Below are 25,033 nucleotides of genomic sequence, written 5' to 3' on the forward strand. Positions count from 1 at the left end.
TCAATAGAAAAGTCTGCGGAAATTGGGGTGTGCTGCGATTGTCTTTGATTTCAGGACCAGAGGCATTTGATGTTCCGAGAGGCTTCAGATGGCTTTAATTAGGACCTATAAAAACTGTCTGCCCCGTTCTCTCTCGGGCAGGCGCGAGCGACAAAAGAGAGGAACTTAAAAAGGGGGAGAAAAAAATACGTATATATCTTAAAAGCAGAGAAGTCAAGTTTTCAGTGCTCTCCAAAATCTTCGAGCAGTTGGATGATAATGTTACATGGGGAGCTCTTTATTTGGTCTTTGTCTGGCCGTGGTGTCATCAACCCCTCCCCTTTCACCCCACACCATCCGCCACCTAACTACCTCCTACAGTCCAACCCCAGACACCTGAAGGCTAGACATAATGATCGAGAGAAGTTCCAGCCTCTCTGAAACACAGCCAGTTGTTTTATTGTGTTGAATTTCTTGCTGATGGCCTCACTGCGTGTCGCTGATTCTCACCGTCACATTCAAGACATGCTATCTTCTTTAGTTGGTGTTGGTGTGTGTGTGTGTGTAGTCTACAGGGATCTGGATGGAGTGTGGGTGACTCACATTATCTGCGATACACACACACGCACACACACTTGAGGAAACATCAAAGGCTTTGTGCGTATGTGTGTGTGTGTTAGCACGAGAGAGATTTCAGCTATTCTGACGCGCTCCTGCAAGAATATAGATATGGCTCGGCGCCTTTGGAGTTCTTTTGATTTTGCTTTTCTGCTACTTTCTGCTGTTATAAGTCGCATTTGTTGAACTTTTCTGCCGCTGTTGTTTTGGAGCGGTGACACAGATTTCGATCTGAAAAAGTCAAAAGAGGATTATGTAAATAGATACAAATATAATGAAATGAAGTGGAACTTAAGCCGTTTTAGTCGAGGCCTTTTGGAACAGTGTTTTTTTTTGGGGGGGGGGGGTTCGGTATAGACTCCAGTTCAGTAGTCGGATGTGTCTGAAGAATGTTTTTAAGAATCATTGTTTTTGTTGGTGCGTTGGTTAGGGATTACATCATCCGCCTGCTGCTACGTTAGCATAGATAATAGCAGCGCTTACCCTTTGATTCGAGTCTCAAGCCTTTGATTCGAGTCTCAAAACAATGTTCCCTTCAAAGACAAATCTCTGGACGTAGGCACATTTCCCTAATAAACATGTTTGTTGATGGATTATTCCACAGCAGCTGGTGTAAAGTCCTCACCGCTATAAAAACTGGTAATCTTGTCTGATGTTGTGATTAAAAAAAAAAAAACATGTTCAAGTGGGATTTTCCGAGTGATCTGTTCATCGTGGCATCAAGGAGACTGAGTTTGTCTCATCCTCGGCAACTACCCTTTGAAGGGGGAAGTAATAAAAAGCTCAATGGAGCAACAAGCTGTTTTGCCCTCCTACACTTTGAGGTTTCCTACCTGGAGATGAATAGGAGGCCCTCATAATGAAGGGAGGGGGGAAGAGAGCATTTTATTGGTGGTTGAGGATGTGTGGGGGGGGATGCGTTATTGCTTATAGACAGTTAGTGTGAAAAAGTCTATTTGTACCAGTTCAGCAACGAAGTGTTCCGAAAAATCTCCTCAAATTAAAGTATGCCTGACGATTGACCACTCGCAACGGTTGGGCTTTTTGCTTGCCAGATTAATACACAGAGTGAAGTCATGGTCAGGAATGTAAATGGTGGAGTCATTCAATTACGTCCGTGCCCTTCCTTGGGAAAAGTCCCCAGACGTGAAGAGGTTAATTGTTTTCAAACCTCCATCCGAGGAGAGAAAATAGACGAGCAGACTGGGTAATTGGGTTGTTGGTCGTTGAATGGGTTATGGATTTTTTTTTCCCTTCTGGTGACCAGGAAGGGGCGATGGTTAACGCAGGGAAGGGTGTGAACACGGCGTAATCCAGCCACAGGGTTAGTCTGGTCCACTGAGGAAGAGGGGAAACTTCAGTCTTGTTTAGCCTCCAAAGTGACCCATGACCTCCTGCATACTCCTCCAGCTCCAGGTGCAAGCCGTCACCGCTGGCAACGCTCTCTCTCCAAACACACATTTTTCACATCCTGGTGGGAAATTCAGTTTGATCCTTTTCACCTCCTCCCCCCCTCCCACAATCCCATTTCTCCTGTTCTATTGTTGGGGGTTACAGACCCACTGGGAAACGTTATGATAATACTTTCTTTCCTCCCCCCATTAAATTGATGCCTTTTTTTTAAAGAAAAAAATTATGATCAGACATGGTGCCATCGTTAATCAGAGACATGTCATGTATAATTATTACAGTGTTTGATAACACCCCAAGATATAACCTTAGGCCATTGGTGAAAATGTTCCGAAGCAATTAATGCGTGCTAATAAAATTCAAGGCTGGAACAAGCCCCTTTGCACGGCCTGCTGGTCAAAGCCCTATAAGGTTAATGAATCACTTTACATACATTCTGCTGCTTTCTGGCTCAAATGAGGAGGAAGGAGTGCTCTCTTCTGTCGCTTTGTCCTTGCAGCAATGCATCAAGTCCTAATGTTCCGTGGTGGAAAAGATGAATGCATCATATTTACATCATAAACATTGTTTTGCACAATGTCATAACCAAATTCCTCCCTATATTCCAGTTGTTCACAGGTGTTCTAGTGGATTATTAGTTACTAATGTGATTATTTCAACCATGTCTCCCAAATGGCACATACACAAAGTGCATGTATCCCTCAACTCAGGAGCCAGCACTGGAGCTAGCTTTCAAAGGGTTGGATGCTCTTGATGTATGTGAAATTAGAGCCACATTAGGATGTAGACCTACTATTAAAGTTAGACATACTTGTGTCCACAGTAGCGAAGGTCTATGCTTCATTTTGACAAACAATTATCTAGAACACCGTCGCTTGACAAAAAGACGTGTGCACATTGTGGAGTACAAGGCAAGTTTCTGAGTTCCTGCTATGTTTATAGAAAGTTAGCAGTGTTGGTTTCTGAGAGTAATCCCATGTTTTAAGCCTATTATCACTGGCCGGTTTAGCTAGCTCCAACTAAGTGGATCTTAGGGCGTTCTCGAGCCAAGATGGACTTGTAGTTTTAAATTTTGATCCTTGGCTCTTGAGAGTGGAAAAGAGATACGACTGCACGGGCTGGTTTACATCCCCTTCAGATTGCAAAAACACTTTCATTTCCCTCTTCCTAAGTAGAGAAGCATCAGCTTCACCATGACTCTTTGACTGAAGTCAATACCTTTTTTTTTTTTTTTTGCCATCAAGCGGGCAACTGTTTTTCGATGCTTGGAGAAATAGTGTAACATCCTGTCAAAGATATTGACTGTGTTGCCATCTGTGTGCCGGTATCTGAGGCTAAATGTTAGCCTCAACTATTAATTGTCTCCCGTCCTGCATAGGGTTTGATTTGACAATATCACCTTCACTGCCATCATCACAAAACAAAAAGAACATTCCTGACTTGTCACACCAGCATTTACCAGTGGACCTTCAGGCGATCAATAAAACGAGCGGTGGGATGATATGCTCGGATATCAAAGGCTCTGGCTGGCATGGCCGCCATCGTGCCCTGTCTGCTGGAATCAGATAAAGAAGTGGGGGTCTTGCTGGATGGATTGTTCATCCCCTGAGGCAACTGACTTGACTGCTATCCCCCCTCCCGGTGCACGCGCTGGCGACCAATTTCATCTGAAAACGGGAAAAACTGAAATCAGTCAGCGTCAATCTGGTGCTGCACTGATACTGCACTGTCGGAAGAATGGCTAGGGGAGAGGCATAATCTATATTCGAGGCCGTCTGCGCAAGAAGGGCTTTTACCTCATTCTTCACTGACATGATCAAAAGAAAATACAATAACCCTGGTTTTAGTTTGACAATGTGTCACGGCTGGTGCGAGTGTTCATTGCAGATTAGCTCATTGTGCTGTAAGCACTGGGGAAAGACAGGGCGCGGAGTGGGGTCAGGGATTTGGAACAATACCATTCATGGTGAAAGAAAATCATTTTCGCCGTTTCATGAAAGCCATATTTGTCCGGTCGGATGGTTCTATCATACGCCACAGACACAGTGGAAGGCGATGTTTAAATGACAAGGTGAGCAGCAAAGCTAGTTGTAAGATGTTCGGTTAGTCATTTCTCAGCTGAGTGCTTTTGCACGTGAGGAGAGATAACATGCTCTTTATTCCTCCTTTGAAGAACTGAACTCTTAGAGCTGAGCAGACAATGTTAGGGGCTTGAAACCCCCCATGAACATTTTGTGGGATGATGACTGTCACTAAGGAGGCTTCAGGATTTTTATTTTCTAATTTTATCTCCTTGTAAAACTTTGTAACGCAAAGGAGAATACTGGCTGGTGATGAGAGTTCAGGTGAGGGAACAAGGACAAGGGAAAGAGGGAACGCTTGCTCAGGTTGGATCATGCTGTTCACTCAGGCTGCGGATAAAAGAACACTTGCCTCCGCTGAGATCCTTTGTGCTTCAGAACCCCCTGCCGTTTCTCCTGGTGACTCGCGTCTTTTCCAACCCACTTGTGCTTGAAATGTTCTGCAGGACGAAGCGCACATTTTCTGAATTTTATCGTCTGTGCGGGACCATTGGGCATAATGAAGTTCTGTTTCTCTGTGTGAATTTGGGAGGCTCATGATTACAAATGCCCCTCATTGTCTCCGTCATCTCCTGCCTAATTGAAGAAAATGCAGAGGGACAATGGAGCCTCGCTCGTCATTCTGCATCACTGGCGTGCTCCATGGAACGTGCCAATCTGTGAAAACGTGCGTTGAAGAGATTCTTCAATGAGCTTGTTTAATTTGGGCCGAGATGATGGACAATTACGCTGCATGTCCCAGTGGGCCGCCCTCTTCGGTCAGCATGGATTCCTCTCCTTGTAAGCATTCCTGGATATGTCTAGGTCATATGTTAGTGGGTGGAGTGGGCTTTCAAGGCGGGAAAGAGTTGGGTGGGGGGTCGCCCCTTGGAGGCGTTGTCTCAGATGATTAGGACAACCAAGTGGGGAGAGTCCCTCAGTGCCTGGCCTCCTTCACCTCCCTAATGTGCCCTGAATAGATCCCCCTCTGCTGCCCGTTTGTTATGAGGTTAGGCGTAAGGGGGGATTATGTCTGGCCCTGGTTTAGGAGTGTTTGTCATCTGCCCCCTCGAGGCCCGCTTTGGTGCTTTTGTTTGAGCGTCAAGCGTCGGTACAATGTCAAATAACACAATGTGCTTTTCCAATCAGGGCATCTCGGGTTAGGAACCGACAAGGGATTTCGTGTCTGGATATTAGACACGAGGTCAGGCAAAGTGTTCTCAACAGTTTTCGTATATTAGCTATTAGCACCTCATTTATCTCAATGACGGATATTCAAATGCAATTCTGTTTTACGCTCTGATGGATAGAATGTCATTATATTTCAAAGCTCATCTGTGGTTGTTGAAAAAGATTGATTACCAAAGACATCAAGTCTTTAACTCTCTGAAAAATGTTCAGTTATTGGGCTAACATATACACACATTTGAAAAGAAGAGTTGGCATGCTAAAAATTCATATCACGTTATTAATTCAGCCCCATCAACGCACCAGATATTTCAAACTGGCACTCAGCTCATAAAGCTTCATGAAACAGTGTCATTTTTCGAGCCCAGTAGATGGCACTCTCTGCTCTACAATTGTTGGACTTGAAGAACTATTTCAATGAAACCTCGCATCAATTTTAAACGGAGAGTGCCACCTACTGAGCTCAGAAAAAGAGGACACTGTTTCATGAAGCCCCCTCAGATTAATATTCACTCAGTAGTGTGTCCACCTTAAGCCACGCATCAACATTACAGCGGTATTTTGGCCGAGTATACAAGTCTACTCTTGACCAAATTTATAATGCTATTTATTTAAAATATTCTATTTTGCGTTTATTAAGATAGTAATGCGCAGCGAAAAAAGAATGAGTGTCATCTCTCAGAGGGTTTGTATCAGCAAATCTTTGTTACGTGACAATGTGAGTGGAATCTGGTGGAATTGTCTGAGTCGATTCCACTTTTTTCTCCCACTTCTTCTTTAGCCTTCCGTTTTTGTCAAGCGGAAGCTAATTCTGACTCCAGACAGCCTGACTGACTCAACATATCTCATTCTTTTGTCCGACACTAATATAGTTTTGTTCAAGTGTGCTTGTTCCTGTTGTGCTCTTTTGTTAAAAAAAACAAACAAAAAAAAAAAACAGCAATAAGCTGATCGTTGATGACAGCCGCCCCAGTTATTTTTGTTCAGACTTCACAGCGTCTTTTTGACAGTTTCAGGTGTTTCTCTCATCTGTCTTCTGAGTCTCAAAGGTTTTTGCTCTAAATGACAGCATTTCAAAGGAGAAAAGCGTCTCAAGTGTGCTTGATCTGAACCGTCTGCTGGTTTTCTTCTGGGTTTGAAGGAGTTTCCGTTCCAGTCAACTGTGCTCGAGGTCTTTCAAGCAGTATTTCTTCCATCAAAATGTTTGAACAGGACATGGATATTTATAGCCGAGGGTTTTCAGAGTGCAGATAGACGCGTCAATCGCTGTATTGGGGGTAAAGTAGCGAGGTAATTACAGCCGTGTGGAGTCTTCCTGGTTTCAGCTTAAAGTCTCATCGGGCCGAGGAAAATTGTTCCGCTGCTTTTCTTAGCCTGCCGTTTTATTGTGGAATAGCTGTGGTGTCGAGGCAACTTAATGCTGCTGCTACTCCACCCATGGCCCGGAATAGTCCACAAGTGCCAGCAAACAAAAGAGCACTGGGATCATGCTCTTTTTAGGACATGAAATGTTTTTCATTTGTTCTCCGATGTCTACGAAGGGTATATTTGAGTTGTCCTTTGAAATCTCAGTGTTTGATACCACAGTCCATCTTGGCCCGTGAGCTCAAGTTGGAAGTTTGGATTATCATCAGTAATAATCTAAAGTAGTGATGGGCTGATGAGGCTTTGTGAACCAGTGTCCTCATTTCCAGAGCTCAGAAGGTGGCACTCATGGCTTAAAAATGACGTGAGGTGACACTGTTCAATGAAGCCTCATCAGTAGTTAAGGGATGACTGTCAAAATAGTTTGTTTAATGTTACTTTGTTGGAAGTAAACAACACACACTTGTAGAGGCATGTACCGTTTCCCGGTGTGACACTGCTTCAACAAGGGAGGACGATACATAAATAACTAAAAACAAATAAACTGAACAATAAACTTTTCTTCTCTTCATATCGAGTGTGTAGACGGCAAATAAGAAATTGATTTTAAGAGCAACTTTTTGGTCTCAGAATGGCATCTGCTTTGGGTGTTAGGCCTGATGAGGCTTCATGAAGCATCATTTTCAGACCCCACTAAATGGCACTCTGCTCTAAAATCCTTAGATTTGAACAACCGTTACAACAAAACCTTACATTATTTTTAGGGCGCCACCTACTGCGCTCTGAATATAAGGACACTGTTTCATAAAGCCTCATGAGCCTCACTGCACTGTTTGAGCTTTCATTTCCAACTTCTTCCACGGTACTTGCGGCTAGTTTTAAGCAAACAATGCAGCTCATATTTCGACATAATATTGCTTGAGCGTGTCCCTGTGAGATTTGATACCAAAAAAATTAGTTATTCAATTAATTTTACTCTCTCTTTCAATCATCTCTTGAAGTCCAACAAAGTAGCTCTTCTGTGGCCTGTTTATAAACACACACACACACACACACAAACTTTGATAAGAATAATAAAAATGTAAGTGTGTCGTCAATTTTAGGGTTACATGTCTACAAACAAAATCTATTTATGGAACGATTTTGATCAGACTCCAACTACTTTTTTGTTTGTTGTGGCTAAGGAAGATCAAATCCAGCCTGAATGATGCTTGTGGGGGAAGGAAGCCTTGAAGGTTTGCATCACGCCCGCCGCGCTCCCTTCTGAGTAATTCTAGCCTCCTTACAGTCGGCGTCGCAAACATTCAGGCAGGCAAAAAAACAGAGTTTTCCCTGGTGGCGCTGCAGGAGTCTATCTTCATCTGTCTTATTGATTAATGAAGCAGGCGCAGCGGGGTGTCAGACGAAGGCAGGAGTCCTAGATCAAGGCGTCATCACTTGAAGTCGTGCACTTGCACACACACACACACTGATGCTTGTCTATCATATTCTCTCTGTCTGTCACCATCACACAGGCTTCCTGAGAGACGTGACACAACAGAGTGCTGATACACATGTTGTGTCGGTTCACAAAAATACACCCGCCACAAATAAATTAGCTTGGCAGGCGCATAAACTGGAGAGGCTTTTCAATAAACATAATGTTTGTAGATCAGTCGGGGTTAATGATCCGATTGCCGCGGAGTCGCCATGGCGTCCTCGCATGCGTCTGTGTGCACATTTTCCGGAAAAGGAAAAATGTGATGCCATTTTTTTTTTTTAAACTTCCAATGAGAGACACCCAGACTCACGCTAATAATGTTCTGTGTTTGCCTCACGTCTGCCAAAGGAAACGGCTAAAATGATGCCTCGACTAACCTCAGTGTTTTCTTTCAATATTTTCACAGCAACATTTAGAAATTACGAGTTGTGTACCTGGTGGTTATTTATATAAACTCTATGAAACTATTCTGTGAAACAAAAATACATTTAAAATGTCAGTATTTCTCCTATTAGGTCAGGAAGGTGTAAATGTGGGTGTGGGCTGCTGAAGTAGAAACTGCACACACAGCTAGCGACACATCAGAATGAATAGTGTGTATACTTGAGGTTTGAAACTTTTCAAAGTTAAGACGTTCATGATTAGATTCTATTAGATTAACACAAGGATTTTATAGTGAAAAAAATTGCACCGTAAAATATTAGTATACAGGAAATGACCTCACTTAACCTGGAATGATGAGAAAAAAATGTAAGTAATAAAAAATCAAATTCTTGTGAAATTATATTTCACAATTTTGTTTAATATGGGAAAAGCTATAACAATAATAATAATAATAATAATAATAAATGCAATACATAATGTGTGAATTATTTGTGAAAATAGGATATATAATAACATGGAAATTCACAATTCACAAAAAGTAATAAATATGAGAGAATATCATACATGTATATGTTATCAATAATAACAAAAATGAACGGTGTGGAATACTACTTTTTAAAGTTTTTTTTACATAACAGATATCTTCAGGTTTAAATTCAAAAGAAATTCTTCACTTTGTTATTTTAGTCATTGTGGACACTTGCCTCAGGGATGGGAAAAATTAATACTTATATTGGTGGAAGGAACTGAGTGTCATAAATTCTGACTTATCAAGTGAGTCTTTCAGTTCTACTGTTGGCCGTCCTTCACATTCAAACACGGCTCAGTCCAAAGTGAGTGATGTTGCCCATGTTGAAACAGATATAACATTTTACTTGCTTCATAGTGGTCTCGACTTCAACCTTCGATTGGCGACAAAATGTGACAGAGTGTCAAAATGTTTGCGGCCCCGATCTGTGTTCCACACTCGGCCCTTTCCTCCAGCGTTCCTGTCGGGACTTGCTCCACTCTGCGCCAACAGCATCATCCAGGGCAGGGCGAGGGGCGAGCGGAGGGGAGAGCAGACAAAGGAGCACTGTTGTTGCCTAGCTCTGGTTTAGAAAGGGGTCTGCACCGGGCTGGAGGGGTGCGGGTGAAGGGTGATTGGGCTGAGGTGGGGGCAGACAGAGTGTGACTGAGGAGGTTTTATCATTAAGAATAGAGATTAGAATAAACGGGAAGGGGGGTTGTCTGCTTTCTTTACGACGATAAAGAGGGCAAGCAGAGCCAGACACTTACAGTTGGCACATAGTGTGTGTTGTGTGGAGGTGAATCAGCGAAACATCTCTCATTGATTCGGTAATTGTCCGACACTCTGGCATTATCTGCGCAGCTGTAGCTACAAATGAAGCGACAATAAAGTGAATTTTCTTTGTGTGCAAATGCAGCTGTTAGCCATTTGCAGCGCGCCCTGACACACATACGTACGTAGTGAGGGGGGACCGTGGCTCAATGGCACAATTGTGTGTCAAAGATATGAGAAGTGACACAGTAACGACACAGTTATGCGACTGTAAATAGCAATCAGGGAGACATTTAGGACGATAATCGCTCTCATCACAGCCCTTGTAGTCAGACCAGACTCCGAGCTGCTTCCTGTTAGAGCTATGAAAGCTTGTCTTGAAACAATCCACCCGTAGAGTAGTTTTCTCTGTTGTGACTTGAGCAACTTTAGCTCTTTCGCTTTAGCAGTTGATGGATTCAACGGTCTCAAACACGTAAATGCACGACGCTCTTTTTCATCTTTTCTTTACAGCAGTGGGCTAAAGAAAAAGAATTGTAAATTCATGTTATTTTAATCCTAAACAAATGATGTAGTTAGATGAATAAGTGTTCTTCAACGTTTTATGAGTGTTTTTTTCATTCATAAAGTGAGCATACAAAGAAAATGTATGTTGAAGTTGTGACACATGAATTCATATATGATAAATATGTCAATCGATTTAATCAAATAAACATTATTTCATTATTTGATTTGTATGGATCTCAAAGTTGTTAAATGACCCATGTTTGCCTCTTTTTTTGTACTTTTTGAACCATCTGTTTTATCTAATTCTGCGACTGTGCTGTTGTTTTAGGTGATAAAAAGATGTGACGTGAGTCGGAGGAGCTTCCCACAGCAGTCTGCTGAAGAAGATTCATATGAAAGAGGTAAGAGTTTGGCTTCATGTCTGTTCTCGTGTCCCCTCTTCCTACTGTCTCTCTGAGGTATAGTTTATTTTGTGTCTTCATGTGTGTGTTTTTTTTTTTCTTGGCACGAAGCCATAGACAGCAGGTGAAGAACCAAATCCTCTTCGTGTCTCCTTTTATTCTCTCCTTTCTGGTACAGTTGCATTATTCACTGGGCTGTTCACTAATGAAGAGCAAGACTGTGGAAGTTGCCTTCTGTTATTTATATTTATGAGATAAAGTTATCACACTGGAGGCGGGGCACTCGTCTGTCTCCAATAGTTAAATATCACCGGAGCAATGTGGATGTCAAAATTTTGTTTCAGGGTGGAGCGACCTAAAATGCAAATAATTGCAATATATTGCATAAAAAAACATTTAAGTGTTCATTAAACTATGAAGAATTAAAATTAAACACAATGTTATGACACATTGAAGTTATCTATACATAAACATATACATAATGGCAATTAATATGACCTTTTGTTGCCCTTTTTCCACCTAATAATTTCACACCTGTACTGTATCGGCAAACTGGATCTGCTGGATGAAATAGTTTTTTTTTCATATTTAAATCTAGAATAATTTTAGGCAAAAAAAACTGATTTATTTATCTATTGTTACTCCTTCATTATTATTTTTTTTTATGTTAATGCATGATTATTGATCACCATCATCACACCACTGTATAAACCTTGAAGAGGTGAACACTTCAAATGTATTACAAGCTTAACTATTGTTCAGACCACAGCTGTAAAAATATCTATTTCTGTCTGTCCAACCTGTTTTTCTTCTCCCTAGTTTTTACTAACAGCTTTTCCTTCCTTCAAGTTTCTGATTTGCACAATTAATTTTGTAAATTTATGCACAAAAAGCGTCTGTTCTCTCTGTTAAGCGTCGCCCTTCCATCAGCCTCCCCTGTTTTCAGGCAATGAAGCGCTGCTCTTTTATCTTGCCGAATGAAGGAGGGCACCGTTAAAGACACTGGCTGATGTCAAACATCGACCCTTTAGACGATTGTTGAATTTTACACCCTCACGATGGGGCAAGTTCCTCACTTCTGCTTGTTGAAATCGGCGAACTAAGAAGTGAGCGACTTTGTTCAACCACACACTCGTCCATTGTGCGGAGAAGTAGTCGAATCATGCGTGTGTCGTTCCACTGGGACAAAATAAAGCCAAAGGGATGTTTTTGTTCCACTTTTGCTTCGGAGTGGATCTGCTCCGGTGCAGAATCTTCATTCGGGAGCAGCCGAGTTTGTCTAAGCTGCTTTAAAAAGCCTCCGCTGGACTGGAGAAGCAGCATGGCTCCCTCCTCTCGCTCTCTGCAGTCTGTCACGCAGCCCCATCCTTCAAAAAACACATCCGCAGAAATGACGGGCGAATGAGTCACTCCGTCATGTCGCATTGATTCACTGCCCGGACTCAGAGACGAGGCGAATAATTGTCATTTTCACGTTTGCGCTAAATTACGAGCGGATGATGGGCGCTAGCGCTACAGAATGATCTGGTGACGAAATTGCGATAAAGCTACATTTGAGCAAAATTTCAATTTAAAGACTAGAAACAAGGACATAAAGTCAGAGTGTAACTGTAGTCAAGCTTGGGATTTGATGCGTAGCACAACACGATATCAATGACATTAACATGCTAAGCTATGTCAATAGTGCTGGGAAGAAATTGAAAAATTGCTCTGAAAAGTGACTAAATGAAACTAGAAGGGAGTCTGCTGGGGAGCAAGACAAGTGGGAGATAAAGGGGTGAGAGCCAACGAAGCGGTGTCGCTAATGTGTTTATAAGGCCATAAAATACTTAACTTCCTGTCCTCTATCTTAATTGCTAAGTGGGCTGGGACGAGGGAGTTAATCCTACCTGCTCCCTGAATGAGGACTGTAAGTGTTCACGCTTGGCCTTGAGGGCATTTTAAAATCATTGGCATGAAACAAAAATCTTGAGGCGGTGAGGAGGAAGCTGTGTGCCCATTTAAGTAGGAAATATCAAAACAAAATTCACATTGGTTGGTACAATATCTTGATTTTTATTTTTTTAAACCACCATGCTGTGAGACGTCCCGCTGTAGAGAAGCTGAAGAGAAGAGGCAGGACTTTTATTGACTCAGCAGTAAGAAAAGAAATGACCACGATTCCCTTGAGGAGTTGTGTGCTGAAAAATGTCACAATGTAACATCAGAGGAAGGAAATGTTTTGTAAAAAAAAAAACTACTCGTCTAAGGAACCTTGAGTCAACCTTTCAACACCTAGTGCCAAAAAAACATCTTTGGCAATCAAGAAATGCCTTCACAGTTTGAGCTGTGATTCATAAATATGGATATGGATTACATTTGACATCATTTTTGACTGAGAGCACCATCTGCTGGGGGATGAAAATTCAAGCCCGTCATGTATGAGGAGGGATTTGCTAGCTAAGGCTGGTGTCACTTTGGATCAGAAGCTATCACGTTGTCATGAGGCTCAGCAGTTTGCGATAAGTGTGTTAGCACAGCATGTCAGGATTTCATGAAAGTAAAAGGGCTAAGCTCCACGGTTAGCCAACAGCTTCCATCAATTTATTTGCTATCCGGCGTGGATATTAATAACGTCTGGAGTCAACAAACCCTTCTTAGCATCCAGACCACCTCAATGAGTCTTGTGTTCTACTGTTTGGCCGTTGTGAAACACGCAAATTACATGTCAACTTTATCTACTGGGACGTTGAAAAATGAACTAACGCCAGTACTCTGCGTTCTAATGTCATTGAGACATGACACACAGCAAATTCTGATGCGGTCTCATATTCAACATGTGCTCCTGATTTTAAGGATGTAGTTATGGTGTCACATCGCGCCACGTTACTGGAGCCCCATAATAGTCGCCATTTTTGTTGACGCGGTAGGTGAGGGAGAATGAAAGGGAGTCACAGTCGGCCCCCTAAGCTTTCCATAATGTTTCCCGAGAGGAGACAAAGGCTGGCATTCACTGCTGGGTGTCGATAAGACCTATCATTAGTCTGCCATTGGCTGCATTAGCAACACACACAAATACGCAGCGGCAGCGTTTGCACTCCTGTACACCTCCTCTCAGTCTTCACACACACATGTATTTATGCACAGGCCGCCGAAGTGAAAGAGGCTGTCAGGCTTGACTTGAATCAAATCAGGAGGGTAGGCGACCCCCTGTCGCTTTCCCATCACCGCAGAATTCACTCCGTCTCACATGGCGGTCCACGCCCAGTTTAGTCTCCAGGTTCTGTTGCGGAGTTAAAACGGAGTTATCTGCTTGTTAAAACGAACTGCACACTGGATTTATTTATTCTGTTCAGTGGAGACTCAATAACAAAGACAAGACAAAAGCTGGTTTCAGGGAAGTCTCACACACATCTGTGTGAGATGTGCAGGTTTGCTCTGGGAACTCCGGCTTCCTGCCATGGACCACAAGCATGCAGAGGATAGTGAATGACTTTCAATTGTTCCTGGGGAATTGGCAAGTTGTCCGGTGTGTCCTTGCAGTGCCATACGTAGCGAAGAAGGCTTTTAGCTAAGGGGGCATCTGTGGACGCCCTAAACTGCAAAACATGAAAAAATGGACGCCCTCCTGCATTCACAGCAAGACACACTCAATGTCCGATTATTAGTGCCTGTAGTTTCATCACGTTTCCATGATAATAGTCCGGTAACTTTGCCAGAAATTTGCCGATTCTCAATGCTTTTGCATCCGTAGCTTGGCCATCGCCGGTGCTATATTTGTTTACTGGCATAATCTTGCAGTCATCCACATCTCGCAAGTCGCCACACTCGGGGCATGGAAGCGCGATTGGATGTCTGACGCTGATGACAGGAGGAAACCGCAGATAATTCCTAACTTAAAACAGTCGTTTACGAAACTAACCCATAGATTTTTTTCTATCGGAGTATTTTGGCGTACCAACCAATGTTTTGGCAAATACTTGACTCAGATGTTTGTTTCTATAAAAAGGTAATTTTGTACAAATAGATGTTTACAGATTCTTGTTATGTCCATCGGTGACATGACGTGTGGGGAGGGGAATGGGCCGGGGGCGGGGCTTTGGACGCCACGTTTCAAAATCCTAGCTAAAAGCCTTTATCGAAGACAAACTCCTCTAAAGACAATAAGTGTGCACTTGTGTTCACTGATGCACCGAGTTGCAACTGTTGTGTATTTTGCAGTTGCGCTCCTATGTGCACTTGTACTGGCTACATTGTTTTTCCAGGGTATAGTAATAGATCACAATGTTCAATAAAGCATCCAAGCATCTCCAAGCTAATCCAACGTCTGCTTTCTTTAGAGCACTCTACGTCCGAGAAATAAATGTGCTATTGACTTATCGATGATAAACAGCTTCACGTTGTACATTACTTAACAAGACAGCAGTGAAATGAGCTCGGCGAAGACGAGGGCCGTCTGGTTTCCTCTCTGGCGTTTCACTGTGAGTCTACACTTCAGGGAGGACGAAGCACCGCTGTCTGGACACTAAGTAGATGATGAACCATCGCTCCTATTCCCATTCCCTCTCATTATCTCAGGCCTCCTGAGAATATATGAGGTTACTTACCTTCCCTCTGCTCGGAGTTCCCGGCCAAACGTCAGACCAGGGTCATTAGGAACAAATGGCTTCAGATAAAATCTCAGAACAGATACAGTGGAGCAGATTAACTAGCGTATCCCTGCAACGTTAGCCTGGCGTCACCAGCGTGAAAAGTCCAAATAAAAGGATGTATTTTATTTAATATCATTTATGTTTTGCTTTATTGCAGTTAGTGCGGTTTCGTATATTTTTACACTCTTCATGCCCGATAAAATGAGCACCACATATGATAGCCCAGAAAACAGAATTTTGCAGCAAATAATGTCATACTATTTTGTAGAGGTGTACAAAAATATCAACGCAGCAATATATTTCAACTCTTTTAACCACTGTTATAGTATTTCTTCTGTACATAGTTTTTTCAAATTGTTTTGACTTAATTTATCCTTTCAATTTTGCATAATATTGTGTGATGTCCATTTAGTTAACTGTGTAGAATACCACAATATATCCCACTATTTTGTATCATACCCAGAGGTTCTTGCATGATATTTTTACCAAGAGCAAGCACACTCAAATAGTACTACTGCTTTTCTCAGGTTATGCATGTAGGACCAAAGCCAGGCATTTTTTGTTGAATTAACATTCAATAAATCACAAATTTGTATAATTTACAGCCATTTTAATTTCCCATTTTTTTAGGCTTTTGTTGGGAGTGACTAGGAAGAACAAGATTAGAAATGAGTAGGTTTGGATCCAAAGTTAGGGAGGCCAGACTCAGACGGTGTGGTGGGGAGAGACTGGGAATATACTGGACAAGGAATGTTCAGAATGGAAGTACCAGGAAAAACAAGGAGTGGAAGACTATTCCAAAGTTTATGAACATGAATGAGGCGGATATGAAACGATAGTTGTGACTAGGGAGGATGAACAAGATAGCGTAAGGTGGAGGAAACAGAGACGCTTGACAGGAAAATGAGACCGACCATTTGTCGTTCATCTAGCTGCTACTGAGATTACAGCCGCTCCTCTTCAGGAACAGAACCCGCAGTGAGACCAGTGGGCAGACAATCTCAGTCCAGGATGGATTTGCCAGTCTGACGGTCACCCCAGTCCAGTCGGGTTTTGGTGCAGAACCGCCTGGCCGCTTTGGCAGCTTGGAAATTAGAGATAGTGAGCAAGAACATCGCAGTCACAACAACCGCCTCCTACGCACGTGCACGCACATGCCGCCTTCTGCCTTTCATCTTGGTCTTTTTTGGTGCCTTTCATTATCAATGACATTGACTCTAATCTTTTGACTTCCCTCAAACATTTTCTTATCAAAGCAGACCCCGCAGGAACTGGGACGGTTTATTGAACTTTCAGATTACAAGAGGAGCAAATCCCGTCACAAACAATTTGTTTAACTTGGATTACATGATGATATTAAAACTGAAGGCATTTGTTTCCATCTCATCAGCGAGCATTGTGGTTGATGGAGGTGCTCAGATGTCGGTCTGAAGCAACTGAGGATGGATATAATTAAGGCTGGTGACTCTTCTGTGTTCTGGGTGGTCCAGCGCTGCATGTCTCTACGAGTTTTATGACAAACAGGCTCAATACAGAGAATAAAAGGCAGACAACCCCTGACAAAGCACAAAGATCAGCATTTTCGGGTGCAGACAAACAAACGACAACAACAGCCAGCTCTCAAGTTTCCTGTTCTCCTGCCTCCGATGGCAGTTCGGATAAGCAGACGTCGAAATGATCAAAGGACACGTGGAATTTACCAGACGTGGACGTACGCTTGAATTATACTCAAGGAAAATACCTGCATTTTAACGCAAAACAGACACAAGTGACATCTGTATTTGCCACAGAGTGACATTGTCCTCCAGGTTGGGTCACTGTTTTGAACCTCTGACAAGGTTTGCAAATGGATACAGTGTTAACAGAACATATTTTATATTCTCTATCATTCAACTAAATAACAACTCCTATATTTCTTTGATTTAACTTCCTATTTGCTACCTCTCACAATATCAGGTTTTATTACCACTTAAGATGCAACGCGTGATCTGCCGTTAAAATTCTTCACTTTGCAGGATCAGTGATCAGCCACTTCCTCAGTCATGATGTGTTTGTGGACTGTTGGAAACACACATAACGCAGTGCGTGAGCCCTGGATATGTATGCAGAGCCAGAGACACAGTACTTGTCTGCAGCCTGATAGAAACTCAGGACACTTGTGTTGCCAGTTTGTTCTCAACATTATTTCATTTTTCTAAGCAAAATACTGCTGTATTCATGGATATAGAACAAGTATTGAAAGTTCATTCAATCGATTATGAAATCAATAAGTGAATAAAAATTGGTAACAGCAAAAATTACCATCGGTAGGTCAGGCTTTTCAAAAATTTGAGATAGGCCAGAAAACTGCGATCGGTGCACCCTTAGTTCAGTCCTGTTTGAAGTTCAACATCCTTAGTCGCGACGGAGCAGTATGTCAGGTTATTGGTCTGCTGATACAGTCTACACGCATAGAAAATGTGTGGTGCGCAGTCCAAAAATAAATCCATCCTTGTGGCTAATATTAGGTTTTTTAACGTGTCTATTCCTGGCGGCCATTTTCCACTCCTGCGGTGCAGCTGTGAAGAGACCAGTTATGGAAGCGGACCACAGCTGGTTTCACACAGGCAATATGGAATATATAATGCTCCCACCATCTGCGGCATAAACAATGGAACAAACAGGAAGTAGAAGAGCTGGCTATGACGTGAAGTTCCACACCGGAGAGCGAGAAACGAGCGAGAGAGTACCGTAGTGCAGGTGTCAGAGACAACGCGCTAGTCGGGTGAAGAAATGAAGCAACAGTGTAGTCAGTGAAAGAATTGTATGTCTCGTTCATTTTAGCCTAGGCTCACTGTTCCATGATCAGCGGCCACAGAATACGGTGACCTCAGATGGACAAAATTAAGTCTCACAATAGAGGGATTCAGAAGCCGTATCAGTCAGTTTGGGAAAGGATAAATATTTGTCAAAGTTGCATAAAGTTTTTTGATATCCAGCACCTTCCGCTGTAATGTGACATCAACAACAAGATGGAAGAGTGTCAGGTGACACATAGCACGGCACATATGAAATGGCCACTAGTGCTACTGTACCCTTCATGGACACAGAAGTTGCATTCTGGTGACAGTTTTTCAAAAACAGAAGACTTTATTGGTCGGGATTGTAACACTACTTGAAGTTTAAAAAAAAAAAAAGCAGCAGCTGCGGTCTTAACATAAATATTTCTAAGACCCAGACCTTGAAAGTATGGGTTCGAGACTGGGACTGGTCGGAAGTAACACAACTATCTAGTCACAGCTGGAGTGTGAGTCAGAAAACCTTGAGGAAAACAGTCCATATGGAACTGACTGAAATAACAAGCTTTTAGTGGACAGTTTTTTTCAGTAGACAGTTCCGGTTAACACAACAACGAAGAGAGCTACAGCTCCAGCAGTTCTCCTTTGAATCCTGTCTATTTATGTGACAAAGAGAAAACACATCTCCGCTATTGTGAACATGTGTGTGGTCCTGTATTTAAATCTCGGTGACAGCAGTCGCCGCCTCGGTTTCTGCAAGTGTGTTTAGTGAAGTGGAGAGCGAGAGAAAATCTATGCAAAACATTAAAAGGACAGATTGCGGCGCGCAGATGAACAGCAAATGAAGGCTGCATTAACAGAAATAGTAAATGACATGAATATTGGGCCGGATGGAGGCAATTCAACTGGAGGGGACTTAAAAAGCAGAGATGAAGGAGGAAGGTCTTAGGCGGCGGTAATAGGTTTAATTTCTCCTGCGGCCGCAGCATGGAGCTTTTCCAGTTTCACCGTATTTAACATCAAAGTGAAGCGGGAACAATCGAGGCAGCCAAGGTCAATCATTGTTCTCTCCGAAATGTATTTCACTGCCTTGGCTGTTTCACCGGGCCACCTCTCAACAAGCGGCTGATTTGTGTGTGTTTGGGTTCGAAACAAGGCTTTGAGATGGAGCTGGTAATTTATGGGAGTTTCCATCTAATGTTTGGTTTCATTAGCGTGTGGTCTAGACGGCTTTTAATAAAACACGCGCAACATGAAAAGAGAGGACGATTGATGTGCGCGTAAAACATCCTCGCTGCATGCAATAAAATGTCATGTTTGAACTCAGACTAGGACGGTGAATGCAAATGTGTATGTGAGGATGAGGGTCACGGGGTGTGTACACAGCCCAAAAATGGATCAGGTTTAGACACACTCGCTGTACAAACAGTGGTTAAACACCGCACGTATAGCCTCTTTGGGAAGGAGTGTTTGTCCTCGCCATCCGGCCGCCATCTCTGTCAGGAGTGTTTGCACAACCGGCGCAGGGCTGTTGAAGGAAATCGCTAATGTGGTCAAGTGGCCCAAAATACGTTTATGATAGTAAAGGAGACCAAACGTGTTTATTGATCTCAGATGTAGCAGAGTTTTTGGAGCGGGACAAGAATATTTGCTACAAAACCTTTGTGTGTTGTCTTCTGAGCAATGTCCTTTGCACTTACTTTCTTGGGAAAACAGTTAGTTGGGGAAACAAAGCTCACCAAAATATGGGCTCGGAAGCAAACACAACGTGACGTGCAGCCATAGGCTTTGACTCAGTAACGTCATCATCGCCCTGAACAGGCTGAACAGGCTAACAGCTTTGGTGCTAATGGACTCGATGTTCTATTAGCACCTTTAAACACAAGTAACATCCGACTTACGGCCTGCTCGACTTGCGTCCACCTGTACTTCCGACCACGGCCAGCAGATGCTTATTTTTTTATTCAATGTACGGCACCGCAGCACGTAGCAGCCCGGCAAAACGTCAAACTACACCAGCATCTCACTCCCACACAGTGACCTACCACTACAGTAGTACCTATAACCCTCGCGTCGGTTATTTTGAATGGCATCTGACTTAAAACCGGTTGGTCGGAACCGATCCCGGTCGTAAGTATGTTACTTGTACTTCTTTCTGACACTGAGGCAGAAAGTTGAAAGCAGATTTTAAGAGTGTCATGTCGAGCCCCCCCACTGCTTTTTCAGGTCTTTCCCACATCTAGTCATGTGACCATGTTCTGCTCAGGAATTCTGTTTGATTGGAGCGCTCTTCACTCTCAGCCCCGTGTCGGCTGCTCCCGGGCACGTCACCCGCCCTCCTCTACATAATACATTACAGTCGGCGGCGCCATTACCCCCAAATCCTTTATGATGATCCAACATAAAAGCTCATCAGTGACATTCCGGCTCCATGAGAGGAGACATAACAAACAATCTGTATCACTCGATCCATATCTCATCTGGGCCGAGAGCATCAAAGGCTCTCAACACAACACTTTTAATGTTACTCGACACCACAGATGTGAAAACGGTGTAACGCTGTGCTGCACTTGAGTGTGGAGTGAATGATTCAGGTCCCCTCAGTGAAGGAAATTAAAGCGCTCTGAAAGAAGTAAATAAAGCAGGCCTTCACTGCCACATGTTCATCTTGTGAGTCTGTGCGTGACATTTTATAGCACACACCTGAATTTATCCGGCTCATTATTCCGTCTTTGTTTGTTTTGTGCCCAGGTCCAGACATGATGGAGACTCTGGCACAGGCACGCGTCACGGCACCTCGAGTCTGTCTGCGGTCGGCTGCTGCACACACACACACTGGCGAGCCAGTTAAAGGTGAGAATTAGAGAGTCGGGAGATAATGACAGTGCGGAATAACAGTCATTATTTTGTGTGTTGAAAAATAATCCGGGAAGAAATGACAGGTTTTATTATTATAAAGGATGAAGGACGAAAGATATTGCTTAACTAATAACACGGCCATCATTACAGTTCTGTCTAAACCGGTTTTCTTTTCAGGCTATCTTCCATTGCTAAAATAGCTAAATGCTACAAAACCAATGTAAAAATATGTAATGGAAGTGAGACAGTCATGTTTCTGTTTAAAATGTTAAAACCAAATGCACCTGAAGGATAATGGAAAGCCATAAATGGCTAGAAAAGCAGGCTAAGAACTAAACAAAGCCCTAATGCTGTGTTCCAGTTACCTCGGAAGTGGGAAGCCCGAGTGACAAATGACACCTAGTCAAGTTACCGAAGTCAGAAAAGACGATAGTGACGTCCACAAAAGTTATTCTTAAGCTACTTCTTGCTCGGAAACTCAAATGGAATTGGAATTTTTGGTGTATTATTGATTTAAAATGTTTACTTCCTGTTTACTTTTGGAGAAGCCATCTTGGAATGCATGCTCAGAGTGGGAAATTTTCCGAATGGGAAACCCGGTGATGTCAACAGGGGACGTAGCACAAATGCCAAAAACGACCAAAAAGTTACAAATCTAAATCTAAATCAAGGTCAAAGCTTAAAAACAAACAAAAACAATGGTGTGTTTAAAATATGTACGAAGTGATATCGTAACAAAGCTACCTTGTTCTAGATGATGCTTTGACCGAACGTTAACACAGCTATGATCCAAGCGCAAAAAAAAGGATTATTTAGGTAGAAACATAACGTAGACACAGCAAAAATACCCCAAATCAAAATTCTATTGAACCTTAAATGAAAGTTTTTAAATGGCTTAAATGAATGAGCTTGATGTAGGTGACCGTACCATAATGCTAACATAACCTAGCTGTAAGCATTCAGCTAGTCCATATACATCTATATTTCACGTATTTAAAACAGAAGTTGTTACTGCTTTAGTGTGTGTCAGTGGAGCGTCCATATTTTTCAGCAGTCAAAACCAATCTCCACAAGTGAAACAGCTCAGCCACATTTGCCACAAATATCTCCCAATAGCAAGCCTCCCCTCCAAAATACAACACCCACTACCCCGCCCAAGCTTCCTGCATCCAAAAGGGAGAGAGAAAAAGAACTTAAATTACAGTGTGTGTGTGTGTGTGTGTGTGTGTGTGTTTGGTGGCTCTGTGGGACACCCTTCCCTCCTACTTTTTTTCCCTTCCCCTTCACATGCCGCCTTATCATTTTCTCATTCCACAACTGCTCTCGACAAGTTCCGGGGCTATTTTGAGGTCGATCAACACCTGAGCCTGAAAGTCGGATTGAGGTGTCCTGCATATTAATTCCGACTTGAATAACCTTGGGTTTATTTACCTGTGTTGTCCTGTGGACAGTTTGCTCAGGATGCTATGTTCAAATCCCCGCGTGTTTACGCTGAAGCGACAACATATGGAGGCCATTTCTATAATGAGCTGGGCCGACATGCCGAGTGGATTACTGTACATTCTAAATATTCCCAGCACGTTTTGTTGAGCTGCTGAAGTAGATTTACTTTCTGGCCCACAGAAGAATGATAATAGCTGTCACTTCCTTTTGATCCAAGCTTGCAGTGTTGTTGAGTTCCCGGTGATTTATTTAGATTAATTGATCAAACTGTAAGTTGTTTGTTTTTTTTTTTTAGAAAATAACCATAAATGTTGAGGAGAATAATTTAATCGATTAAAAAAAGAAAAACTCAGTGGGAAAATGTTATTTGTTGCTACTAGTTGAGGTTAAACAACTGAAAACTGGAAATAATTTGATCAATATTTTACACTCAGAGTTATAGAAGTTTGCTTTAGTCTTCAGTGTAATGCATGTTTTCAAGTAAAAAATGTAGATAGTACTGCACAGTGGTACAAGCAATACTAGAAATATGTACACAATTATGCACCCAAAAAGACATGACATAGAATAGCAAATTGCTACTGTTTCTTTGATACAAGTCACTCAGTATCTTAAGGAAGTTGTGTGTAATACAGGGTGATATCAGTGGGTCACTCAGGGAAAACTTTATTTAAACACATTCTGATAATGTGGTGCGTAGTCATGTGTAGTAGAGTGAATTTATTTGCAGACAGTGAAAGAGCGAAAGAGTGCGTAAACCGTGGAATCTTAAGAGACAGGGCAAGTGTGCGCGCCAGTACCAGTACACAAACCTTCCCTAAAACGTGACCACATGACTGAAGTCGAAGTGACGCGCATCAGTGAAAGGCGCTAGTTTGGGTGTGCGGGACAGAAATAGTCCCCAAAAGAGCAGCGCTGTTGCAGAGGCAACAGAGCTGCCTGAGAGCGGCACCATCCTCTCACAGCAGGAGCGAAGCGCTCACCGCCGGCAATGGCCCACTCCACCCAGCGGGCTTCTCCCACTCGCCTCGGTTTACCAGTCCGACTGGCAGCAGAAGGGGAACGCGCTCGCCGCCTATTAAAACACTTGAGGACCAGAGAGGGACGCAGCAGCAGCAGCAGCTCAGCTAATGGATGTGTCTATTGATGTTCCCATTTGGGCGGTGTAAACGATAGGCCAATGATTGTGTCGCAGACAGAAGGAAGTGGAGGAGGAACAGAGCGCGGCCGTCGTAATGACAAGAGAGGTTATTATTTGGCGCCCTGCGGAGTCTCTCCAGAGTCGCGCAAGCGCGCGTGTGTGTGAGAGAGATGAAGAGAGGGTTCTTACTCCGTCACCAGGCTCACGCTCACTCCATTGGATGTTATTCACTTCTGCTCCTCTTTCACTCACTCCAGCGGCTGCACATCACACCTTCTCACACCAGTCTGCCAAAGACAGAAGTGTTTCAGTAATAGATTTTCATTTTTTAAGATGGCAGCATGCCCTTGAAATATTGATTCAGCCGCAGTGTGTGTGTGTGTCCTGTCAGTTCAAATCATGGTGTGTGTGTGATGAATATGAACACAATCTGCCGGCCTGTAGGTTTGGCAAGAGACCAGCTCCAGCTGGACCTGAGCGTGAGCACGAGTGTGTATGTGAGAGAGAGGGAGAGAGTGGTTTTTCATGTCAGTCCAAGTCCCTCAGCAACATAACAAAAGGAGTGACCCTTCCTGAAGACTGCTCCCACTCCAACACAGCAAATGTCATTATGAACATTCAACAAATCCAGCACTTCATGGTGTATTTTGAAAAAAGAATACTATGAGGAAGTAATGGTTTTTGTAAAATAAAAATGAATCATTCATTTGGTGTTCTATTTGAAAAACTGAGTTCAAAACAAGTAAGTGGACTTAAATGTGAATTAATATGTGGTTTAGGTATTAAACAGAGAATGTATTTTTATATGATTGATATATTTCATATTAAAGACCGTTATTATGTTGGCTTCTAGGTAGTTGACCATAGACCATCAAGGTGTAAAAATAGTTTCTGTTAAATGTGTATTTATTGCATTATTTTTTTAAAACCATGTTATAATAAATTTTATTATTATTATTAATTTATTTTTAATTTAATTTAGTTGGTAGCACATTATTCCAAACCACTTCCTTATCTGACCATGGCAGTAAAGTTGATTCTGATTCTGATCACCTTCATAAAATAAATAAATAAATAAACACTGGCCTCATGGTCTTGTTTGAATAAATATTTGATGCTCAACAATGATGCCTTAAAATGTGTCTGTTGTGTTTCATGTTATTTCCTGTTTGTCTTTGCAGAGCTCCAGCGCAGAAGAGGCGTCCAAGTGTGAAGAGGCTGAAGACGCAAGCACACACCTCCACCAACACACACTTGCAGACACACGGGCGACAGCGACAGGCGCACATCAGAACAGCAGGAAATATTTCAAAACAAGTCTGAAGTATTCGCTGTAAATCCTCGAGCAGCGGTCAATGACGTTACAAATGAAAATACGCTGCTCATGCGTCGTTGAGGCTGAAAAGTACTTGGGCCGCAGTCGTATTTTCTACCATATTAATTGAACAGAATAATTTTCAGAAACTTTTGATTTCTTTTTTGGTTTCACTAAATCACGTCGCTGTAAT

At 42.6% G+C, this 25,033-nt stretch overlaps 1 protein-coding gene across 2 annotated transcripts in view; it reads right to left on the reverse strand.

Moving 5' to 3' along the window:
* ankle1 (ankyrin repeat and LEM domain containing 1) overlaps window positions 1-25,033 on the reverse strand; it is a 77,245-nt gene that overhangs the window by 39,642 nt on the left and 12,570 nt on the right. The window contains exon 10 of one of the 2 annotated variants that reach the window (XR_008413225.1): window positions 23,715-23,812. The gene's annotated coding sequence lies outside the window, so the exon portion shown is untranslated. Of the gene's footprint in view, window positions 1-22,109; window positions 23,813-25,033 lie in introns of those variants that run through there. The other variant, XM_053851861.1, reaches the window with a different exon arrangement.

This window comes from Synchiropus splendidus, chromosome 1 (genome assembly GCF_027744825.2).
Source record: "Synchiropus splendidus isolate RoL2022-P1 chromosome 1, RoL_Sspl_1.0, whole genome shotgun sequence".
In the NCBI taxonomy this organism is placed as follows: Eukaryota; Metazoa; Chordata; class Actinopteri; order Syngnathiformes; family Callionymidae; genus Synchiropus; species Synchiropus splendidus.